The following is a 22,039-nucleotide window of genomic DNA, read 5'->3' as shown; positions in this document are numbered from 1 at the left end:
CTTCAGAAAATAGAATGAACAAATTGAAATGTACTTTTTTTCCTTTAAGCTCTTTAATTTGTAATAGTGAAAGGTTCCATTTCCTACATGTTTCAGACACATGATTTTTTTTAAGTTTTAAAGTCTAGGCAGTCCCTTTAACGGTGTCTTTTTACATGAAGCAATGCTCAGGTTGAACTTAAAACTATTTTTGAATGTTTAACTATTCTACTTCCTGTCAATATATAAATGACCTGATTATTACAAGTTTGTAGAATGACAAAAATGACTGGGAAAAAGAGTTGTGTAACATATAGAAAGCTTTGTTATTTTTCTCTGTACTAATATTATATTGGGATAACAGATTTTTATTTAATTTTTACATATTCCATATTTTAATCTATTATGTTTATTCGCTATGAATTTGTACTCAAGAAAAATGTTTGACAGTAATAGATATTTTTCAATGCCAAGTCAACAAAATAAACAGTAACATTTGGGAGGAGTGCCCTCTAGTGGTAGATACAAAGAAATCACAGAAAACTTAGTTTGCTGGCTGACTTCAGTATGGGATTTAGCAATCAACTGGGATTTCAGCATGAGATTTCAGCAATCAACTGCAGGAGTCACAGGATAAGTGACTACAGAAGGCTAAGAGCTAAACTATGGAATAGACCTAGCTTTTAATGGAACTATTGCCAGTAACAAAAGGTCCAAATTTGGCTACAAATCGTTACATGGCAATAACAGGTTTGGTTTTCAAACCAGTGTTGGATATTTCCATTTTCTGCACAAATGTAGAAAACTATCACCAAAGAAAAACATGGAAAACACAGGCAAATAAACAGATGCTAAGTAATTTTGTTCCTGAAAGGACAAAAATGGTTGAATGGAATATAGTACACCATACTATTTTTATGAGGCAAGAGAAAGGTCTAAGGAGGCAGGCCAAGATTTTGTTTTACCTCTAGTTTGTGCATTGAAAGAAAATTCTTTTGCAGATTTTTTCATCCATGACTCCAAAATAAGTGGAATATAATGTTTCTGCCTTGCCTAAAGCTAAACCAGGATGCTGAAAATGTAATTCCATTTAGCCACAGTACATGGCCTCTATACATCTCAGCAGGCTGCTGCTGCTGATGCAAGCACCAGACCTGTTCAGGTTTGGATATGTACTGCACTCATCACTATAACGGGATGTAAAATCCAATTCTGGAGTGAAAGTCTTTGCTACAAGACCAGAGGATGAAGCTGAAGCATTAATAGCACTTGTAGATAGCTGAGCCTCTTTGCTTCCTTGACTCCCCTTTTTCTCAACCACTTTTCTTCTGTCTCCCTGCCTCCTCAGTGCAACATAGTTCTCCTGCAAGAACCATTGCTAGCAGCTTAAAATGCTGATGCTGGAAGGCTTTTTTGCCTTTTTTCAAAACCTAAGTCATACTTGGCCACTAGACTTGGAGCGTGCATGGGTTCTACGCACAGGAATTACTTTGGAATATGTCATCATGCATCTGATGCAGGCAACCATGCCAAAGGATGCATCTCTTGTTGAAGAACTGTTGTTAGACATGTTTCTTTCTCAGATACTTTGATCTTCCATTTGATATTCATTATGTAGTGAAGACAGAATGTTTGGAAGGTGTTTACCCTTCTTCCACGGTTGCTGTACGTTGAGGGAGCAGCTACGTCACTGTCAAGTTTTTCCAATTCTCTGTCAGTGTTGGCTACCTTTTTAGGATCACCATCTTCCTCAAAATCATTTAACATTCCAGTTCACATTTCTTCACATTTCAAGAAGCAAATTTTAAAGTGGTTCATTTTCAGGTAGGAGGTAAAAAATGGATCAAGGAGCTTTTGGACCAAGTTTTCTGGGGCCGTCTCTGCTTGAGGCATGCTACTCAGCTCTAGAAAGTCTTCCCTGGACATTCAAGACACTGCTGGACCCCGGGCATGCTCTGTTCTGATGAAGATGACCACTGTACACTGATGAAGGATCAAGCCCCTTGGAAGTCAGTATCACTGTAGGGCATCCTGGATGGCAGAGCTAAGCTGCGGTTCCAATCACCTGCAGTTTCAGCTGAAAACTACTTGCTAACCAGTGGCACCAGATGGAGAGTCCCTTTGCATACATAATTATTCATAGGATCCCTAATTTAGTGTGTGAGAATCCCATATGTCACAGGTTGCACTGGATTTTGTGCTACCAATAGACCTACCATGGCCGACTAGACACCTTCAAGAAGCAACACTTCCAACAGATCTACAATGGTAGTTCAAAGTGCTTTCATCCGTCATTGTCACTGGCCCTGTTTTTAGACCTGCTTTTCACTGAGATTGTAGCCTCTAGATCCTCCATGCTTTGCATTCAGTAGGCTCCCCCTGAACAGATGCATTGAATTCCTGGTTATGTCAGAATCTAATGGATTTGATAGATTTAACTCTGGAACAGGAGAATTACTATAAATGGAAAGACTACACCTTGTGCTTTACTTTTTGAAAGACAGTATCCCTCAAATGCCCTTGATTTATAGTAACTGAACAGAAATAAAGGCAACCATTCACTTTTATCATGGCACCCCATGAATGCTGCCTAAGAAACTACACATCTGCAGTTTCCAGCAGCAAGAACAAAAAGCTGTCATATTTTTATGTTTCTAGGACTTCTAGGCTGGTGCAACAATGCTCTCCTCTCTGAAGTCCTAGGAGGAACTTTCGTCTTAAGTACAAGAGCTCTGATTGCAAATTCTGACTTACATGTGGGCTACAACCAGAGAAGGAAGACTCCATGGGCTGCCACTCTTCTTCCCTTACAAAGAGGAGAGGTGCAAACTACTTAGTAATGTCCTCTGGGAGGTACAGAGGAGATGTGCAACTGGCACAGAAATTGTTTTTGGATCAATTAAAATGAAGGGTCCTGTCCAAAACTACATGAAGCTCAGAGAAACTCAGATTTGAATGATGTGAGACATACCTAAAAAAAAAAAAATGTTTCAAAGCAAAAATTAAATTGGGGTGCACAGACTGGATGCTCAGAAGAAAACAGCTTGGTTTAAAAAAGCTCAGAATGATTGGACTTAGCAGAGTGAGCCTGGAAGCAATGGCTTTGTAAAAGGCCTTGGAAAAGGAAAGGATGTATTTGACATTCAGCATATTTTAACTTCCCAATAACTTAATTATGTCCAGAAAACATAAGACCGAAGTAAACTTTATTACAAGGCTCTATTCAGTAAAAATCCAAAGTTACCTTGTCCAGGCTTCTTAGATTCAGTAGTTGTCTAAGATTCTTTGCTTTGCCCCTGGAGCTCAAACCTCAGCTATTCCTTCCCAAACTACCCTGGACCATGGCAGATGGTTTTTAGGGACTAACTGGAGTGCATGTCAAAAGATCAAAAGCTGCTTGCTACCCATGGGACAGTGCTCTCACCTTCAGACTGGCATGGATATAGTCAATAATGCTGAAAGGAGGTACACAGGGTTGCCACAAACCTGGATCAAGCAATTACCAGGATCAAGCAGTGCTCAGAAGAGTGCTGCACAGAACATAACTGTGCATTCACTTTGCCTTCATTGCCTGGCAGCAACTCAGACCATGGTTTGAAGCTCGCCTACATACAAGAAGAATCAGAGCAAGAATGGACGGATTTATACAGGGCCAACCATTACAGATATGCTATTTCAGTTTAACCCCCTGAAGAACATTTTTTTAGAGCCTGAAAGGAAATAAATCTCACTAAAAATCCTCCCGTCCCAACTGGTAGTTTGCCTAGGTTCCATTCTTTAGCTGACCTTCATTAGTGTCTATTGGTCCTTGTTGATTTTTACTAGAAGATCAATAAGTTTCGAGTAATTGGTAGCCAAAATTGTATTAGTTGACTATATGGAACCCATGGAAAAATGTCTACCACAGATTTATCACTGCCAGAATCAAACAACATTTCAGGACCAGCAACTGTACTACTCTGCATTTCCACAGTGTTTTATTCAGTTATTTTGGGTTCAGTTGTTGTTGAGGGCACAGTCTCGTCCTATTGACTTCACTGGGAGAAGAATTTAACAAATTAATTAACAGGATTTATAAGGCCTGCTTAGCTAACATAGCTGGGGACTGGACTCAGTGATTCTAGGGGCACGTCTACACGTGGCTGTATGGTGACGCTGCTACAGCGCCGTGCTTTAGTACTTCCTTTTCCAAAAGAAGTACTAAAGCACAGCACAGTATGGGTGGTCACTGCACTGTGTGTGTGGCGTATGGTTAAATTTTCCCCACTACATTGCCAGAGTGGCACGCAATACCCAGGGAGTACGCTGCTACAGTGACGTAGAAGGTGATCACATGTAGACGCATGTGATTGCTACATTATCATAGGGCAACACGTCCTATATTTCTGGGCCTAGCCTGGGGCATGACTTAGAGATATAGAATGTTAAATAATATATTTTAACAAATATGCAATTAATTGCGGTAGAACTCCATGTAGATAAAAGTTATTGTCTTTAAAAACATATGGGGTTAACCATGTTATTTTGATGTGCTTTTAAACAAAGGAGTGCATTCCAAGACAACACACTATATGTCAAATCCAGCCTCCAATGAAGTAATTGAGAGCTGTGCCATTGACCTCAGTGGGCCCAGGAATTTACTTCAGATTAGTTAACACACAATAGCTATTGCAATGCAATGTCAATTCCCAGTATATGCAAGCCCTGTGTAGGCACAATGACTTACTGTCACACCAACACAAGAATAGGCAATTAAACAATTTTATGCAACAAGATTCCAGGTATTGAAGGGAAATTCATATTTTAATTCTATTCTGTATGGTCTCTGATACTGCTTTAGTCAAAGCAATATCATAGTTTTTTCAGGAGTGCACTGAACAATGTGCTAAACATCTGTCATGTGTGTTTCATTCTCTCTTACATCTCTGACCAGCATCTCTAGGGATAGAGAAGGGCCATCACTACTAGAAGAGAGTAGTTGGATCCAAATTAAAAAAACAAACAAACAAACAAACATAAAGAAATAAATAAAACAGCAAGGACAATGCACTTATTAATTAAAATAAACTGTAGTGTTTAGTAAATGACATTTGTATCCTGATCTGGCTGTGGGACTGGAGACAGGAAAAGCAGTGATGAATTCACTACTGTGACATTCCCTTCAGAAGGCCAACAGTATGAATGAAATGTGTTTTAGTTTGGAGATTGATTTAACAAGCAAGAAAATACAGCTCTGCTCTGGGAGAGCATGTATAATATCAAATGTGCTACAAAGTAAGGAAAAACAACAATGCAACTGCAAAGGTTCCCCCTCAGTTTGAAACATGGTCACTTTAAAAACATGCATTAAATCTGGTTTCAGTTACAACGTCTGATCTTGAATCCTCCTGCCAAAGATTTTCTGGTCTCACCATAATATTTTCCTATTTTAAAAAAAATGTTTTCTCACTCCTGTTACTGTGGAAAGATCCGCACAAATAAAAATATGTACACTGAAAATATAGAGAAACCGATTTTCTCCTTTCCTAGCAGTCACAGTCAGGTGTATTCTTTAAAAAAATGGTGTAGTCCATTCCCATTTATGCTAAGACCCTTTTCTGTAGACCTGGCTCTGTAAAGAAGCTTACATTAGATGTAAATGACAGTCAGCTTATATGTATATATATAAGTTCTGGATCAGGTTCTACAAAGGGCCTATTTCTACAGGGTTCTGAAGGCCCCAATTCCTATTTATGCTAATGAAAATCAATGTGTTTAGCACTTTAAAGGAGACATTTAGCATGCTGCAAAATCTCATTCAAAGCTCACATACACAGGATCTGAGAACTGTCTAATTCTAATGCTAACACATTCATCTTTGGAGAATGCTGAGACTAAAAGGATGTTATATGAAGCCATCCTTTTTAAAGCTCTTAGGCTCCCTGGTTTACTTTACTTGTAAGCAAAAGTCCTTTATCTTTGCTTTTTCATTCCAAATGTTATTTTGCCCTCCACTCATTATAATGCAAAATCCATGCAGTACTGAGTATGTCGTGCTCAACATGGTTCCATAGTTTAATCAATTACATCCATTTGATTGAAACTGATAATAAAGGCATTGGGAGAAACATTCAAGATAGAACAGGAAGTCCTACCATGCTAAGCTGTGCAGAAATCAGAGTGAAAGCAGGTACTTGCAGTACTGGTTCATAGGATGAGGGTCTGATTTAGAATGTGCTTTGTCTGGTTTTACTCCACTGGCTCCACTGCAGTTATTTCTGAGTGGCAAGGATGTGGGCCTGAATTTAGGCCTTGAATATTTATTAAAGAAAAACATCTTTTGCAAAACTAAGTAATCAAGCTACCTGAAAATAAGGACCTTCACATTGAACCTGTTTATATGGTATTTCCCTAGTTTGGAGCATTTTACGGAAGGAAATGGGTGATGTTGACCACATATCTTTATCTGAAGAATCCATTCCAATCCCCTAAGTATTACAGGCTCTGCCTTCAACAAATGATTCCTGCATCAAGCCCAAAGCTTCTGGCTAAGTTAGACAGCTATCCATTTTGGATTTAAGGATTTCAAATGATGGCAAATGCTTCCTATGCAACAACCCCTGTACAACCCCTGGCCCATGGGCCAGATCTAGCCTGCAGAGCTGTGTCATCTAGCCCAGGGGTCTCCCCAGGGTTCTGGAAATTTGGTAATGGGGGAGTGGTGGCAGCATTAATTGCTGCTCCCCTGCTGCCAAATTTCTGGATCCATGGGGAACCCTGTGGGTCAAATACTATGATCCAGCACACCAGATTGCACCAGCGCACAGATGAATCCAGTGCCCAGGATTGGGCTGGCACATGCCTAGATTCAGGTGCATGGGGTCAGACATGAAGGATCAGGCCAGTGTGCTGGATTGGACCAGTGTGGAAACTGACCTGCGGACTGACCCTGTACCATACATACATCCAGCCTGTGGGGTTGCAAGGTTGGGTACCAGTGTTGTAAAAGGTCATTCTAATTGCTGATTATGTTTATGATCAAAATTTGTACCATAACTGTGGTCTGAATTTTCCTTGCTTCTGGTTTCAGCCATTGAATTTTATTATAATGGGTGACTTGTCCACATGGGTAATAGATAGCAAAAGTTTTGTTTTTCCTACAGTGCTTTGAAGATTATTTAATCCGATAATGTGCTTTATGGGATCATGAATTAATCATTCTATCCCTGCTCTCTGAGCAGCTATCTCTGCAGATAATTGATTTACCATTAGGAAGAGTGTAGATCTGAGAGTCAGCAAGAACAATCTTCCTGTATACTTAAATTCAAATACTGTCATTTAAAAGATAGCACAGAATCTGCCAGTGTAACTATTTCCCACGGGCCAGAAGATAATAACAACATTTTTTTAGATGTGCAAATGTTAGTTTTTGCTTATTTTGCTGCTGACACTAATATTAAGTTACAGAAAAGGTTGAGAAGGGTTTTTTTTAAATATCCATGGAAGTAGAAAATATTGTCAGAGTTGCTGTTCTGGCCATGAACAGAAAAATGGAATAAATAGTGGATCCTCCAGTTAAAATGTTGCAGTGTTGTTAAAATGAGACTACTATTCCTCTCTTTTAGCTAAACTCTCACATGGGAAATCTTTTAAATACTGGGGAATGTTTCTCGGCATTGTGTCCATTGCTAAGGTTTTTAATTCTGAACTGGAGAAAAGGAGTAACAAGGTCTTGGAAATCAAGTAATGTCACCTTGGTTTCTCCTGTACCCAGGCACCTGGAAGATGTTGGGGAAGGTGTGTTCTTGTGCATATTCTAATACAAGAATATTAGTTCAGCCAATATTCTTCCCTCTGCCCTTCAGGCTGGCAGTGCTCTCCACCTTCAACTACTTTTGACTCTATGAGTAATGACTGGCTTAAAAGTGGGGGTGGTCAACTGGCCACATTTAATTGGTTAAAAAGGACAGTTCAGGCAGTGCTGAAAGGAAGAAGTCTGAGGACTTCATAGCAGTTGGCCAAGAGCTGTACAATAGCAAGAGATGAAAACTACTAGGAGGAAATAGTTATGTCAGTGAACAGCAGAACATGTAATTTTTTGGAAGATGGGAAAGGGATAGGTTGCTTGGAGGAGATGAGGCCAAGCCATTAGGATTGCACTTTAGGAAAGAAAATGCAAAAGTGAGAAACAAAGCTATGGTGTGAAGACAACTGTCTAGCACTGGGTCTTTTTATGCATATTCTGCTTCGTATTGTGTTTTTTGTTTCAAGCTTGTTTTCTCTTTTTTGTGCATAGGCCTATCAGGGGCTTGAATCCCACCTCATGACGCTTGCTGTGAGAAATTAAAGACGTTACTTAGCTTTCACGTGTCTTAGTTTACCTACCCATGCTTTGGCGATGACAAAACTACCCCATCCCTACCTCATGGGGATTCAGTCAGGTTTCGTTATTTAATGTTTTAAAGCATTTTGAAATACTTGGGTGCAAATTTCAACAGAAAATTTAAAAAGTAAAAATACATAATAATTTTTTTCTTTTAATCTTTGGATTCCTTCCTTATATTGCAACCAGTTAATAAATGAGTGTTTCACAGACCATTATAAAATGCCTCCTGGGGTTTCTCTAACGATGTCATTCACTCAACTACCTACATTTAAAACATGATTGAGTTTTATCGCATTTCAATCTAAAGCAAGAGAAATTTTTGTGGAATTAGATGGTATTCTTGAAGCCTAGGCAATTGGTAGGGGAACAGAATTCCATCCAAACATGAGGTTTGCTGTAGTCAGCTGCAGCGGAAACATTCCTATATTTTGCCACCAAAACCCCAGCTGTGATCTGAAGGGTCTAGCCTTTCTGTGAGTACAAAAAGTCTAATTCCCAAACAACCCTGGATAAAAGAGTGGTCTGTATATCCCCTTTTCCAGGTCTGAACTAAAATTATACTGAAACAGATGTTCTTATTCTTCAGATACAGTATTGTCTGCAAAGAAACTGACTTAAGACTATCACATTTGAATGTGAACTTCATACTACAGTTTAATCCAAGAATGCAACACTGCCTGCTAAGCATAATCCACATTAAGTATTTGTTCTAATTGTGTAAATATTGAATTGATTCAACTTGTCAAAGTCAACTAGTGCTGTTTATAAAGCTGCTGCTATCGTGCATCAGAATGTGGAGTCTCCAGAGAACAATGACTTTTGAAACTTCCTTTGAAAGTGACTGAAGAAGGGGATGTGGGGTAGACCTTTAAATATTCATGCACACTTACAAAGGACAGCCTGTCCAGATGCTGAGGCAGAGGGAGTGGAAGCTTCTGAAAAGGGGATTCATCCAGGGAACAAAAAGTGCCAACCTTTGCCCTTATTAGAGTGCCATGGGATTTCTTGGGTTTTTTAAATCATTCCTTCAACAGATGGGGCCATGGTTATACATCTTTTCTTTAGAAAAAACACTACTAATAAAACAGTCAGACTTATAGCATGTTACATAGCAGAACAAATGACCTGGGTTCTGCCACATTTACATTTTGACATTCAAATTCAAATTCTGGTGGTTTTAGTTGCCCACCTATTTAGTACCAGAACTTTCACATCTCAGTTATATTTAGATCCTTGCCTATACACAGAATGTTTTTATGATACTGATACTATTAACAGTGTACAATTTCCATTCATACCCTCTCCTCCCCTTAAAGTTTGATCTAAAGGAGAATGGGAATAGAAAGAACAGGTTTTTTTAATAAGAGATTTTATTTTCTTGCATTCAAAGGATCATAGCCACTGCTGCCGCATAGGTAAATATAAGAGTTTTTTCGATTAATTTCTATAGATTGAAGGTTAAGGAGATACCAAAGACTGAGGTTGTTTTGTCGACACTATCTCAGACATGTTGCAATACATAATACATCAGCATTAATAAAAGATGAGGCAACGTATGTGCAACATCGCTGAGTTAGCACTACCAGGCAATGTGGATTCTGAAATGCAGTTTGGTGCACTTGGCCACACAAGCTTGAATTCTGGTTTTTTTTTACTTTAATTTCTTGGTGGTTTGGGGTTTTATTTTAATGAAGTAAAAAAATAGGGGAAAAGAATCTATGTCTAATTAGTCTCTTAATTCTTTAAGCCAACAAGTATGTAAAACTATCAGGCACTCATAGGTCTAGCAGATCAAAGCCTATTTAAAAGCTCTTGTTCCACCTTTCTAACTTCACTAATTAACAGAAATCAGATGCTTGTAACAGAGAAATGTAGTACTGCAGAAGCCCAGGTCTCAACCATGAAGGTTGCAGTAACAACTGATTCTTTGCAGTAACGTGCCTCTTGCAGTCATTCACATCAGTTCAAAGTACATGTAAAACACTGATCTGCTAGTCTGGTAATTTATACCACTAGGTTCTTACTTTGACCTAGTAAAAAGGATGTCAGGCCCAACATGCACAAACATTTTCTTCTCCAACAATTTCCTTTCACATCCTCTCCCTAACACTTGCCATGACTCCAAATATTTCAAGGCATAATTTAAAAATGAGAGAAAAATGATCAGAAACAGAACTTTGCATTTAGATCTTTATTATACAGGTCCAAAGCTGCAGTCACCATGCAGTTACACCATAATGGGAATGATCTTGCTGAAAGGTTCTCACTAATCAAATTTCAAGAGACCACAGACTACAGCATTCCAAATAACTGGCACTTTAATTTTTGATAGAGCAAAAATAAATAGAGGAATGATAAAAAATGTCCTTTTCACACGGTGGGGCATCTTTGTGTTTCTTCTTTTCTATAGCTATGTAGCAGGCTAAGTCAATACGTGTGACCCCTATGTGCAGATCTTTAATTTGGGAAATTAGAAAGAGCAAGTAGTACCCCTTCCACTGATTATTAGAAAGAACTTTTCTGCTAAGTGAATTTGTGAAAACTGAATATAACATAATTTTCTATTTCATCACCATTCCTCGTTCAAACCTTTTTTGAACGTTAAAAGAAAGCAATTGGAGGGGCCTAGTCAGGAACTTTCCCTGACTAATTTTAATGAAATAGGCAATTTAGGGTTCATCACAACTCCAAGAATGTTCAGGTGTCTCATAAATAATCCAACATCTCTGGAATACAGTCACCAGACAAGAGCTGTACAAAGACTGCACAGGGAGTGAGTGTTAAGTAAAAGAGGTTATCTTTAAGAAAAAAAAAAAAAAGGAAAGAAAATTAAATTTGTAGATCAAAACAAAACAAGTCTTATTCCCTGAAGGATTTTCCTGCAATCTGTCCTTCAATTACTTGCACTAGAGGATGCTACAAATGGAGTTAGCTACAATTTACAGTCCAATGTCATCTTCTGGTCCAGCAGAAGAGCCTGTCTCTCCGGTGGATGCAAAACTGTTCATCTGAGCAGATCATCCTCAAAAGCACAAATAAGATCTAGAAACTCATAGAGTTTATGGTTTTAATTTATAAAATTAACCCTGCTCCAGACAGGTAATACTGGTATATAAAGTTGCCATCCCTGGGTTCTATCAGAAACAGTGTATTGGTGCACAGAGCCTTCTCAACATGTAACGATGGGTTCCTTCTAACACTTCAGAAACAAGATCCGGTGTGATGCACATTAGAACATTGGAGCACTTCTCATTTAACTCTGCAGGGCCCGGGACATGGTAAGCTGCCAGAACTTCCTTCATATTGCCTGTTGACAAAAGGAACAATAACTAGTCATCACTGGTTATTGGAGTGTGTTTCTAATTTTTTAAAAAATCCTGAAAATGAGAAACGATGTCACTCAATACCAATTCTGTCACAAATATCAGGGATCTCAGTTGCAGTTTTCAATTTCTTGCTCAACCTCATGCTTGTAAAGAAGAAACAGGTTGTATCCTGTATGGCCCCTAAAATACTATCCAAGATTGAATTCAGTCACAGCTCTAGTGTTTTATTCTCTTGTTTTGTTCAATCATTTATAATCTGTAAAAATATTTATAAAGTGTTCTTTCTGTAGAGAAAATCGTTTAAAGTGAATTTGTGGATGGCAAAAATACTGGACTCGTAACTCCACATATTTCCACACATAAGTATAAATAGTTTATAAAGGATTACTAAGTGATTCATGTCTAATTTACAGCTTTAGATTTTTAAAGAGTCTAACAGATCAGTAAATTACTTAGACAATCTTGGCTTATAACCATAAAACACAGTAAACTCTAGTTAACTTGCTGCTCTAAGGAGAATGCAAATAATGGTAAATTATTCCATGATGTTACATTACCAGGAGTGGTTAATTAGAGAGAAGCACTACTAGGGAACTGGCGTATTAACCAGTTTACTGTACTACCCATTTGTATTACATAGTTAAAGCATCTATTCAATATCAAGTAAGCCCTTATAAACTGTACTTCAAGGGTAACAAGAGTTTAAGGCCAGAAGGAGCTATTCTGACCACCTGCAAAGCTAAAATATTTCATTCCTCAGGAGTGCAACCCTTTGTACTTATCAACAAAATAGCAGAAAGGAATCAGTGACAATGAGTGGTTTCCCACCCTCACAATGAGTCTCTGCGTTATGATGGAAGAGTAAATTGTGCATTTGAGAAAGTGTATCAGTCTCCATATCCACTCTATTACTGGCCCCTACCGAGAATGCTAGGCAGCACCTAATCTCAACAGTGATGATGTACGCTATGAATAGCTGCATGCTGGGAACCTGCCTACATACACATACTTATTTCATAGAGCACATTTTAGAGCCATCAGGTAGTAATGACACTCAGTCACTACTGATATGAACAAGGTTAGAGAAGGACTTTTGAAATATAATAAATATACAAAATTCATGCAATTAAGTCAAATAAGTGATACATGTTATTTTGCTGCATTCTTTTATACTGTAGATATCCAAACTGCCTCCTTTTGGAATAATTACTGTTTTTATCATTTCCTTTTCTGCCATTAGTATGACAACATAAGAGCAGTTTAAAGGCTTTTACTGTATTGCTTTATTAAAATAAAACAGTTAATACACATTGATACCTTTAAAGTGTTTTTTGAAAAATAAAGCACAGTGCAGGAAACGTTTTTAGGAACAAGCAAATTTCACTATACTTAAATAGTTTTACATCTGTATAACTACTTTTGAAATCGGTGCGAGGTATTGTATAAATATGTAAAGTTACGTGATTAGAGATAAAATAAATCTATCCATTGCTTCCTAAAATGGAGGGAGTCTTGCTCAATAAAACCTTCCATATTTAAATAAACTGTTACTCCCTTATTCCTTTGGTAAAAAATCAGTTATGTGCACCCTTACAAGACATAAATCTATACTCCATTGTATTATCATAATTATTATGTATTATTTGCACTGCAGCAAAGGCAAGAGGCCTCCTACCATGCCTTTCAGGGCTCTACTGGGAAAGCACTAAACTCTGAGGGCAGGTCCTTACGTGCAGGAGCATGCAGTTTGAGGTGCAAAAAACTGTTCTGTGGCACCACAAACTGCACACGAGAAACGTGAAAACTCATTAGCAAAAAAAAGCACTGGAACAAAAAGTGGTGCAATGTACACAAAACAAGCGTGTGCTGGCACAAATAGAGGCCAGACCATCCAAAGCAATGTTATGGCTGCTGGACAGGCCTCCGTGCTGACTCTGCTGCTCCAGCATGCCACCAGGCCACCAAGTACACGGGGGCTGGCCCCAGCCTCCCCTACCTCTACCTGGGACAATTTGCTGTGCACCAAAGCGCAAGTGCGGGGGCATGTGATGGGGCACAAAGCAGTGGCACAAATTTGTGCTGCTGCTATTTGTGCCTCTACAAGCGCATGGGGACCCACCCTGACTCTTCAAAGCCAACTGGATCTACTGAGCAGACCCTTTCAAGGAAATCTCTGTTCTGTTGGTCTCTGTGGAATGGTAGGCCAATTCTACATACAAGACAAGCACAGATCTGTCTCCCTACCAAATTTAGATTCCTTAGCAAATCTTTGTTCAACATTTTCACATAAAATGTAGTGTTCGTATCACTGATGCTTAACTAAGGTGTTGCAGCACACTGGGATGCCATGCGATCCTTTTAAGAGCACAATAGCACTGTTACATATGCAAACACCTACACATGACACAAAATAAATCCAGAGATTTCAAGTAGGAATCCACAGTGTCAAAAAACATTCTGACCTGTGGTGGTCTTTCTGAGTTCTTTGCAACAGAAGAATTGCTCTATTATCTTTCTGTAGTAAAAAATGAGTGAAAGCTTAGAGCTGAAATTTTCCAAGGTGTGCCTGCTGGAGCCTAAAAAGGTTGAGAACGACTGGTTTCAGTGCTAATTGAAAAAGCCACCAGGTTGAAATAACTGGATAGAGTCCTTCTGTTCATCTCTCTCTCATCTTGAGGTAGAGATGAGACAAAGTATCCTAACAACTATGTGTTATGGTGCAGCCAGAAGTAATTTTTTTAATGTTTCCAAGTGAAACTGGCTTGGAAATGTTTGGAAAAGGAATTGTTTGAACCTGAGAACATAGATACAGTCCATGCAGCACCTCCCTGCTGGAACATTTCAAGGGTGTTACAATGGACAGAAGGGATATGAGAGTGGTGGATGCCGTTCTCTGGCTCACAGCCACTGGAATTTTCACTCTGCAGACACAATTTCCTCTAGTTCTCCACTCCCCCTTTAATGTATCAGAGGTAGAGAGAACTACGGCAAGAGCACTGGCATCAGTGGCATGCCCCTAAGTGCAGGAGCATCTGAAACTAAGGTGTAGGACCTGTGGTTGTAGTCTGGTGGGCTGTCACTCAGCCTGCACACTAGCTACCCAAACATGTATCAGGAACTAAAATGCTTCAGAATAGTACCTAATTTCAAAATGCACTATTGCAGAGCACGTCAGCTGCTTTTGGAAAGTTTCAAAGGGCATGTACATTTGTACAGCTGAAAGACCTGAAATGTTTCAATTCTTAATTTTGCCCTCACCCTTCTATTGTATTCAGGATGCTCTGGATTTGGGGAAATTGGAGGCCGTTGGAATCTGCAGTAAAAACTAGACATTACCTATCTTCAGCTAACCAATCATTTCATTTAGCCTGGTAAGCAGAAGTTATACACCATTAGATTCACAGTGGGCATGTCTACACAAGATGCTATGTAGCCATAGTAACGTGTTATGGTGACGTAGCATCCATCGGCAGGCACAAACCATGATGCTGCAGCTACATTGTGCAGTAATAGCTGTTACTGTGCCATCATTTAATACCAAAGGAAGTAGTAAATGATGGCACAGTAAAAATGGCGCTGTAGGGGCATGTGTAGATATGCCCAATAAGAAGAAACCTGTTAGGCACAGTATTGCACAGATGTTAAGGACTGAGGAACAAAAGTACATAATTTCTGCTTTTGTTGAAGAGAAACATAACAGTAAGGAACTAGGAAAACACATCAGGTTATTTTCAAACTATATAAGGTCTCTCACCAACTAAGAAAAGGACAGGACCTAGTGAGCAAAGTAAAATTCCTTCTTATGACCAAAGGGTGCCTTGCTGAACGTAAGTGGAAGAAGATCTCCACTGTTCTAGGAATCCACTTGTAAGAAGGGAAAGGGGGAAGAATGGGATGGAGACTTTCCCCACACACAACTACTTCAGGCAGCCTGTGAAGAGCCCTAGAGTCAATACAGCATGGGACATTCCCCATCCTTTACTAACTTTCTTGTGAAGCTGCCTTCAAGCTGGGAACATCCTCTCTAAAGAAGGTCCCAGGGGATTGCAAAGTTGAAGTAGTCTGGCAGCGCAGGAAAAGCAAAAGCAGCGCTGGAGCTAGTGCACAGGCGTAATGGAGTCGTCACCCAGACTCTTACACTTCCAGTAGATACTGAGGGCATGTGAATTAGCTAAAGAGATGGGGCAAAAGTGAAATTGGAATAGCTATAATTTTTTCTGCTGCTTTCAGCTCTTGTCTTAAAAACTGCTGTGTTGTGTAATGTCAGTGCATGGTATTAACACACCTGTTACATTTCATATCAGAGCCAAGTGCACTTCAGGGGTGGTTGAAGTTAAGGGCAGATCCAGGAGGGAGGCAAAGGAGATGCAGCCACACCCTTTGTGGCTCTGTGCCACAAGAACAGTAATCTCTTTTTGCTTACCAGCTTATCTATGTGGGTTCTGGCCAGAGCCGCTGCTTTCACGTGGCTATGGAGCCCACAGGGTAAGCCCTACTGCTGTTTGCTTCCCTTTCCTTCTCCCTGCCACTCCTGATGAATTCAGTGGTAGTTGAAAAAAAGGGATGAGCTTTATCAGCATCCACCCGCCAGGCTCCAGAGCTGTATGTGAAAGCAGGGGCCTGCACCAACCAGCTAGTGAGCTCACAGAGCTTATGGCACACATGGAGCTCTGGCAGGAGCTGCTCTGACATGCCAGTGAGCTCAGAGAGCCCCCTACACACACGTCTGGATAGCCAAAGAGGAATGCAACTCCACCACCACCCTCCCTGCATCCACCCCTGCTTGAAGCTATCTGTAGAGCTCAGTGGATGCAGTTCTAATGTGTGCAAATCTCTTTTAAATTCTCAGATTTGTTGTAGGGCAGGGGTGGGCAATTATTTTGGGCAGAGGACCACTTACTGAGTTTTGGCAAGCCATTGAGGGCCGCATGACAGGCAACCCAGGGCAGATCAATATTAATTTTCTAAATTTTTTAGGGGCCCCCGGGCCGCATTTTGCCCACCCTTGTTGTAGGGTATGTTCAGGCATACTGAACAGTGAATTTCTACAACTGAACAAATACGATCAAAAACAGGAGATTTGGATCTGGAAGTGTGGCAACAACACTTAAAAAATGAGTAATGTAAAGGTAGGAAACTTAACAGCGCATGTGAAAGTCTGCCTGATGTCACAACAGTAGCCAATATCTTCATGCTTTTAAGTATGTTTTCCGACTAAGTGACTTAAAGCACATGTTCTGTGAATGGCCTCTACACTACAGACAAGGAATGGAATTTCAGCTGCTGTTTTGTTCCTGTACGCCCTATGCCCCAGTAGCTAGGAACAGTATTAAAAGCTGAATCTTTCACCCTATAGATTTTCTTTAAGACGTTGTAAGTTGCTCGGCTGACACCAGTAGAGCATTCAAGAGAAATTTTTAATTAACTTCTTACTGACTTTATTTGCGCTCTAAGTGAATATCATTCACAAATTTTAAACTATCTATGGTTTCTGACACCAACCTATAGGAAATCCAATTGTTTTATTACTGAGTTAGTCATTTGGAGCCTGTGAGTCAAAAACTGTTTTGGCACCTTGCTGGACAGACAGCCCTTTATAAATCTCTTTATATCTACAGTAAGCCATCCAGAATTTAATAAACAGGATAAGCTCCATACAGATTATCTTCAGGTTCCAAACTCTCTTTTTCAGCTTGCTTGAAAACTTCCTCTCCAAATTATCAAGAAATGTTAGCCTCTATTTGTGCAGCCAGATCTGAGCTAAAGGTGCCAGATCATTTGTTGCAACTAAATAGTGCAATATAACAAACATTGCCTCTGACAGTTATTTTGGAACAAGGTGCTCCAAGAAGTGTTTTTTCAATGCATTTATACTGTTAAAAATAAAAGGCTATTTCCAGTTTGGTCTTGAAGGTACTTACATTTAGACATCCAAATGCCTAAAATCTCAGCCTAGACTAGGAAAATAATTCTGTTTGACTGGGTTTAGGTGCCTAGGATCCCTATACAGCCATTAGGAGACTTATGTGTAGGAACCTACTTAACTTGAGGTGATTAGGCAGCCAGGGGCCAAAGCAATTTTTGCAGGTTGGTCACAGTCTGACGAGCTGAATTCGTGGTCACTTGGTAAAGGTCTTGCCCCTTGGCACTGATTGGCAGAGAGGCCTTGGGGAGGAACTAGGGGGTGGCCACCATCTTGACTGCTGGCTGCCATTCATTTGGTCCTGTCCCTTGGTGCTGACTGTCAGAGAGGCATGACGGGGCAGCTGACACCTTGGCAGCTGCCTTTCATGCCACCCTGCCTTCCCCTCCAAGACGGGCTGCAAGGCCAGGCTGTAGCATCAGCGAGGACTTCTGGCTCCCACTGGGGAGCCAGCATTTTATTTTATTTAGGATTTTTTTTTGATTTTCTGGGAAATTGCAGCCAATGCCAGTTACTGCAGCAATTACAGAGATTGCTGTTTTTTGTGGTACTTATTTTGGTGCTTTTGAAAAGTGATCCAATTTGACTAAATGTAGGTGCCTAGGTACCTTCTAGAGTAAGGGTGTCAAACTCATCTGGTCCTGCAGGCTGGGTGAATGGTGCAAGGCTGGTCCACAGGTCACACTGGGCTCATGGAGCCCCTGTTCTTACCATTTTGGATCTAGCACATGAGGCATCTGCTCCAGGATCCATGCTACAATGCCTTCCCTTCCTCCTTGCTAGTCTGAGGCCTGTACTGCACAGCACCTTTTCCAGCTGGTCCATGACTCGCCAATGCCTGTGCCTTTGGTTCAGGGGGAGGTGATGTGTGCAGCACAGTCCTAGATCAGCCGGGGCAAGCGCCACTTGCAGTGTATATCCTGGAGTGGGCACCATGGGCAGCCCATGTTCCAGGTACCACATGCAGGGCTGGTCCAGCATGTGCCACATGGGGGCAACTCAGACCCAGGGGCAACACTCTGAACCAGGCAATGGGGCTCTGTGGGCTGGATCCAGCATGCAGGCCATATCTTTGATACTCCTTCTCTAGAGAATGTGGAAGTGTGGGGCCTCTAAAAGATGACACACAACATTTATTTCCATCATCCTCTGTGATCAGCTACTGACAAGATCCCATAGAAGTTTATGGAAAAAATGCTTTATTATATAACCAGCAGTTAAATTCCCCTCTCCCCCACAAGTATGTATGGAGAATGTAAGGATTTTGCCTTTCCCTTAGGAGAAAAAGAAGGGAAGCAGAAAAGGAGCAAGGCCTTGCAGATACCAGTTGAAGAATAGCAGGGAGTTGCTTCATTTGGGCAGCTATGTTAAAGAAAGAGAGCTAGTTCTGAAAAAAAATGCATTTAAAAAAAAATATGATCCCATACTGATCAAATACCTACATAATGATATACGTTTCTGCTGTTTTTTGTTGAAAGAGGGGTATGTTGAGAGATATATGTGGAAATGCTGTTAATACAGGCAAACAAAAAATTGAAACTTTCACACATCTCATTCTATTTGCTTTAATTTAATTTTTAGAAGTAAACCAATAAAGTAATCATAAAGGCCATTTAGGATAGTACTGTAAGGAAATATAAATTTAATATTAATTAGAAGTTTGTAAGGAGCTGCTCCTGCAGTTTTCATACGGCCTAACAAAGCTAGCATTCAAGTCAGTATTCCAAATGTATTTCTGACAACCCTAAGGCAAATTGTTTATGGCTAGTTCTTTCTGGGTGATTATTATCTTAGATGGACAACTTAAGAATCTTTTAGTAGTGTTATACACAAAATATCAATCCATTTCAATTGGTAAGTGACTTAACACATTTCTACTTTAATTTAAATACTGTCCAACCAAAATAAAAGTGTACTTCCTTGACAGATTTAGGTACCGTTATTTTTATATATTGTATGCATATTTTATATATAAATTACTATGCAACTAAAAGGATTTCAGCAACTAACAACAGGTTGTTTTAGTATGTTTGCAGCATGAAATCTAACTGAAAGGAATATTCTAGCTTTCCACGCAGCAATATACAACAAAAGCTCTATGTTTCTTTCCCATTTTGTGTTTAGGAAAGTCTTTATAGGATAGGATCATTTCTTCCATATTCATAACAAAACTTTGCCCAATCCACAGGATATCTGGTTCCACATTAATAGCAGAATTTTGATAACTGCACATATGAATTTTTGCTAACACCTATGAATATCCCTCACTGCCTTTTTAACTTCCTTCATTGACTGAGGATGAGCACTGTTGTAGCCAATTTTACCATCAGACCTGCCTGAAGAACTTTATGCATTGTAAGTTTTTCTTTTGTTTGCCAGAGCACTTGTGCCTGCATTTCTTTCCAGACTGGGAGGTGTTCATGTTTGCATTTTCAAGGTACCTTCTCCTTGTAGGTTTGTCACAGCCAATGAGTTTTTATGAGCTGGAGACAAGGTTTGTATTTTGCCTCCAGTGGACCCAGCAGAGTAGTGTGGGAAACCAGAGATCCAAGCAACCACCTGTTGCACTTTATAGCGTACACAGATGTAACTGAAAGCACTTCAACTAGTCGCTGTTTCATCCAGGATTATTTTTGAGTGCTTTGCCTATTTTTGGAGGGTGTGTACATCTCTCTGTTTACACTTTGAAGGGCATCAAATATTATTCATGTGTCCAGGGCCTTTGTGTTGTCAACATGTATGTCTCTTAAAAGGAAAGCACAGCAGAGTTCCCTAGGTGGAGGGAACCACTGCCTTGATGAGCTGGCTTCAGGGGAATAGACAGCCAGGGGCCAAAGGCTATGAGTGCCTATGGCAATAGCACAACAGGGCAGAGCCCTGCTTGGGCAGCAGGAGCACTGCCCAACATCCATAAAATGCTCTGAAGGCCAGCCATTAAGCCTAAGTGGAAATCCCTGCAGGTGACTGGGAAACAACCTGACTGGAAGGGGCAGGGCTTAAGAAGCATCTCAGTAGGGACATTTTTAACTGGTCATGAGACAAAGCTGTTTTCACAGCTTTATCTTGGCACAAAGAGCCCGTTCTGTGGGCATTTCCTGGCAGCCTTTTCCCTCCGTGCTGATTGGCGGAGAGGTCCTGGGGGGCAGGGGGGAGAGGAGGGATCAGGGGGCAGCTGCCATCTAGACAACTTGGCCCTTTGTCCAGCCCTGCCCCTCAGCGCTGATTGGTGGAGGGGCCTTGGGGGGAGAGAGAGAAGGGGCAGCTACCATCCTGTCTGCTGCTCCACCAGTCATTGCCTTCCCCTCCTGGGTGGGCATCCCTGGATTTCGTGGGCAACAGCAAAATGGTGCTTTAGGTAGGCCCCTACATATAAGCCCAGAACCTGAGCCAGAGCAGGGAGTCTGGCCATGCTGGCAAGAAGAGCTTACAGAAACAGCATGAGCTACCTGAGGGACCCTGCTGGTCTTACAGCATGGGCAGGCAGTGACCGAGAGGGACAAAGCCTGAACTAGAAGGGAGATAGAGATGGCCTGCAGCTGGGAGGGCTAAGGCCAGAACCTGAGAGGAGTGAGGACCAGGCCAAGGGCTTGAAGCCCAAGAGGGCGAACAGCCCAAGAGGGCAAGACGGAGGCTGAGGCCCAGAAGCCAGGTCTGGGGCAGTGGGCCTAGCCAAAGGGCACAGCCAGAGGAAAGGAGTGGAGGCTGGGAAGGCCAAGGCCCCAACAGGGAAGTAGAGGCCAGAAGTGGCCTGGCATTGGCTTGTGGCAAAGGTGACCCATCTAAGTGATGACTGAACACCTGAAAGGCATGGATGTAGCTGTAGGGAAGTTCAGAGGCCATGGAATTAGCCCTTAAAGTGGTTAGTGCCCTAGGGGCATGGTCAGGCTGGAAAGGCCCCCTAGTGTTTGAGGGCAGGATGGGGATTAGTGGGGTCAGGAAGAACCCACTGACTGGTAATGGACAAGGGCTCACCCTGGGATCCTAGGCGACCTCCTTTTCTCCCAGTAAGAGAATGCCAGAAAGCTGTAGCAAGCGAGAGGGCAAAAGAGGGAGGGTACCCAGAGAGCCACAGCAGGGCAGGAGTTGTAAGGCCACCAAGGGGCCTCCATCCTGTCATGGTCACAGTCTTTATGACTGTAGACACTGTTTCTGCAAGTTAATTGTTTGTGGGAAAACCTTGAAGACAGCTTGTGTCTTCAAGGTCTTCACCAATGATACACTGTACAATTCAGAAGCACTTGAACAGAGAAAGTGAAGTGTAATTAAATGACATTACACCAAAAGATGGTTTACAGCCTTAGCAACATCCACATATTGTCACAAAATCATAGAACAGTAGGTTTGACTAGAATCATAAAATACGAGTGTGCTGCTATTTAGGACGATTGATCCTTGTCCTGTCCCCTGTGGCTGCACAGATTGGTCTATCCGCATCCTCCGTCGCCC

The 22,039-nt window shown here is 40.9% G+C and overlaps 1 protein-coding gene across 1 annotated transcript in view; it reads right to left on the bottom strand.

Moving 5' to 3' along the window:
• Nucleotides 1-10,520: 10,520 nt before the first annotated feature.
• The window catches only part of SCAF8 (SR-related CTD associated factor 8), a 180,551-nt gene continuing 169,032 nt past the window's right edge, over nucleotides 10,521-22,039 (bottom strand). The window contains exon 28 of the mRNA XM_059714259.1: nucleotides 10,521-11,651. The gene's annotated coding sequence lies outside the window, so the exon portion shown is untranslated. The remainder of the gene's footprint in view (nucleotides 11,652-22,039) is intronic.

Source organism: Alligator mississippiensis, chromosome 1, assembly GCF_030867095.1.
Source record: "Alligator mississippiensis isolate rAllMis1 chromosome 1, rAllMis1, whole genome shotgun sequence".
Lineage (NCBI taxonomy): Eukaryota > Metazoa > Chordata > Crocodylia > Alligatoridae > Alligator > Alligator mississippiensis.
This window is presented reverse-complemented; position numbering and strand designations above follow the sequence as displayed.